Here is a 4,205-nt window from a genome sequence, read left to right on the forward strand (position 1 = left end):
CATTGAAAAATGTATTCATTTGTAAATTGGTACAACAAATGACAAAACAAGTCATTATTGTCAAGTAGTTTAATAACTGTTTTAATAAACAGTTGTCCAAAAGAGCTGGACAAAATAGGTAAAAAAAATCACAGTATTTCTAGAGATTACATGTCAAATAATCAATAAATGTTCTTAAAATGTCCATCGTAACAAAATAAAAGGAATGTGAAATAGACAAATTGTATAAAATTGTCAAAGTAAACAGTGTTTATCAACATTGTATTATATTTCGTTTTTTAAGTAAATAAAACAATGTTTGGAAAGTGAATTTTTATAACATAGTTATTAGACAATGTTTATACATGACGTTTATTACCAAAAAAGTATTTTATTTTTTATTTGAAACGATATGTTGTTATTGTTAATACTTACCTTACTGCATTGAAGTATGTACGTCCAGAGTTTCTGTGACGGTAGATGTTGCGTCTTGTATGCGTCAATTATGACTTATTCACGTTGATTTACGATAGCAGTGTAATTTACGTATTCAGTTTGTAGGGCTGATTTCAGTCTTTTAGTTTTTACATTTTCAGTAAGTTCTGTTTCTATGAATTACGACAAACATTGGGATATTTCTGTGGGTAATTACCATTGTAGGGCTTCTATTCTTCAGACACTTCGCAGGATCTTGAAGGCATCACTAAGTCGGACATTTCCGTGTTTTCGAGGGACGCGCTTATGACATTTCAAGGATGATTTTCTATTATTTTTTTCATTAATCCGGCAAAGTAATGTGGACCACGGATTTAAAATATCAATCGAACAGATCTACTGACATTTACCAGATAAGAAGCTATATAGATATACACGTAAATCAATAGTTTGGTAATCTCAAACCACTACAGAGTGACCGATTCCCCGTCGTCCAATGGACATGGTCCAAAGCGTCTTACTGTAAATCTCATCTCGTTCGTTTTTGAACGAGACATGTGAGGTGTCTCGACCAACCGGATATTTTGGGTCAAAGTTGTTCGGTTTTTACTAATTTCTGCTCCGTATGTGGATCGATTTGGATGCAGGCTGGACCCCTAATAATAATAATAATAAAGACTTGTTTGGACTCCACCAATGAGGCGTTCAGCATGTGTACCTTATGAATATTCATGACTTGTCCAGAAAATAAATCCGCTAGCTACTGCTTGTCCTCTGGACTTTCTCTCTTCTTTTTTCCTTCAGACATCATTAAAACACAATAGTTATTCCATTATTCTCCTGCTGTGATTATAAAAAATAATGTCGGGAAATTACTTATTGTCTTATTTTTTCGCCACAGTGGTGCCCGCTTAAATGTCTATTCTTTGGGCTTATAAATCATTCTATTTTATCCAAAGTTGACAATTGATATTCAGATAAAAATAAGAAAACCTGCTCCGCTCTAAACTCCGCTCCGCCTCTGCGTGACTCTCTGAGAAAAAGAAAACGGACAAAATGTGCACCATGGACATCAGGAGGCCAAGGGGCAGGTGCACCCAGCCCCTCTGCATGTGCCTTTATGCTACCTTTTTGTGAATGAACTGCCCCATCCCCCCAAAACTGAGACGCAAATGCCAATCGATTGGATTATTGGGTGACGACTGATCGACAGCAAAAATTTCATGACCAGCCCAACCCTAGTAATAGCAGTAGTAATAGTGGCAGCAGTAGTAATAGGAATAAAAGTAGTAGGAGTAGTAGTATATTAGGCATTCAGGGCTAGGCAGTATGGTTATTGTGCACTAGTAATAACAGCAGTTATAGTCGTAGTAGAAGTTGTGGCAGAGGTAGTAGGAATAGTAGTATCAGCAGTACCAACAGTAGTTGTAGTGCTGTAGTTGTGATCAGTCAGAGGTTAAGTGCCAGGCAGTAGGGTCCGGACGCACTGCCCAGTCCTGCGTTGGTGCTGAAACTCGGTCTCTAGCTGGGATTAGCCCACTCTGCTGAACTCCTGAACAGCTCCCCAGCGATAACAACTGTTTCATATGTGATTAACAGAAACTTTTCCCATTGGCTCTTGACGCCTTCAATTGCACAGCGCAGAGGCAGCTTCACCCCATAGGCCCCTATAAGTGTTATGTGTGTGTGAAGCCAGAGCATGAAGTCCCTCCCACCCCCAAGCTGAGATGGTGATGCTCTATTTTGGACTCTCAAAGGGACCGGCCCTTCAAAGGACAACTTTGAGGGCTATTGGTTGACTGCGCAACTTTGGTGTCAAAGTTCCTCGGAAGGGTCGGACGGGGGCGGCAGTCATCTTAGACACTAAATCAGTCACTGGGCGGGGGGAGGGGATCAGCCCTGGCTTTATAAGATAGTTAGCATGCCCCCCCCCCCCCGCTTGTTTTCCATTTAGGAGCTGACTGGCCCTTACATAACGGATGGCACTACAGGTAATTGGAAAATTGGCAGGCTTGTCAAGGAGATTTGGTGGATGGCACCAGGGTGTGCGGCAGCAGAGTTCATGGGGTGTCACCCCATAGCTAGATTTATATCGCCGCCGTGGGCTCGCGACAGAGTGGTAGTGGGGGGAAGGGGGTGAGTGGCACATTTTTTATTTGGCTCCCAGGGGAGACTGCATATCAGAGGTGGCCCAGACAAGGTTCCTCTCAGCGCAGACAAGATATATGGAGCAGCCTTTGCATTGGCTAACTTACTGCTTCTTAAGATGTCTGAGCAGGGGCTCGCTAGACCTGCATCCCATACACACACAGACACACACACACACACACACACACACACACACACACACACACACACACACACACACACACCCACACACACACACACACACACACACACACACACACACACATACATATATATATATAGACAAATATACATACAGACATATACTGTATACAGTATATACATTTTTATATATATACTGTACATATGTGTGTGTGTGTGTGTGTGTGGAGGTGTATGTATATTTATATATATATGTGTGTATCTATATGTATATGTGTATGCATCATATCATGCCACTGGGGAAATATTGTACTCTACATGTCTTAAATAATAAAATAAAAACAATTTGCCCGTCTAGTCTAATAATCCTTAAATTGGCTCATTTTAATTAAACTCTAGCATTCCTTTGTTCCAGGATGTGCTCTGGACCTCTCTTTGTTGCACAATGTACCTAATTTACACCATTAAAGTGTACCCAATGAGGAGAAGTTGTCGTTTGAAAAAAAAAAAAAACAACACAGCCTCACAAAGTGGTTCAGGGAGTCACTCACATTACACCACCCGTCCTGGCGTCTTTTAAGAATGGAAAATCAATCGTTTTTGGGGTATAGATTTTGATTAAAAAGTTCCCAGATCTCTCTGCGGACAGTTTTCCAGCGAGTGCCTCGTGCATGAGGGAAGCCATTTGACTTGGCCCAGTGGGTGCCAAATGAGAGGATTCTTAATGAACAGAGGGATGATGGAGGACACCTGCACGGGGGATCCTAAGGTGGTAATCACGCATTACAGTGTGTCGAGTTTATTAATCCCTGGAAGAAAAAGGAAAAAGAAGGAGAAGAAGGAGCAGGGGCCGAGGGTATCTGTCAGAGCTGTTTAATCGCTGCCGCGGATCCCACTGCTGTCGCTTGCACTTTTGTTTACGTACTAAAGCAGTTGGACGTCCAAACCAACATATGTTCATTTGTTCTCTGAAACAGCCGGGGGGGCTTCTGATGCGTTGATTTTCCGTTGTTTGGTTGTCTGTTTTTTTTATGTAACATCTCCCAGAGATGCGTTGATCAAAACCTTAACAGTGTGCAATTGCGACAACGATGAGACAACACTGTGTTTGTTGTCGTTTTCTAGGAGGAAGAGGAGGAGCCGCGGCAGGAACAGGACAAGGAGAGCTCAGTCCAAGAGGAGACGACAGAGCATGTGATCCCCAACTGAGAGCGTTGGAACCTTTCTACCAGTGTTCCCCCACCGCTGTCATAATGTGTCTCGACCCACCAGCAAAAAGTCAGTTTCAACTCCGCACTAGCTTTAGCCCAAAACCCGGAGGGGGAACATTTTATTTTAGAAACAGAATGTATTTAAATTGTTTCCATTAGGCAGAACGATAGGGAATGAGCAGTTTCATCCAAACTGGGGAAAGGCCCGAAAAGCCAGAGGTTCTGGACATGGAAGCTGGAAACACTGTTCATTGTGTTTCGGCAACACCCTGAAGTCGGCTTTAAGGTGAG

Source organism: Zeus faber, assembly GCF_960531495.2.
Source record: "Zeus faber genome assembly, chromosome: 1".
NCBI lineage: Eukaryota > Metazoa > Chordata > Actinopteri > Zeiformes > Zeidae > Zeus > Zeus faber.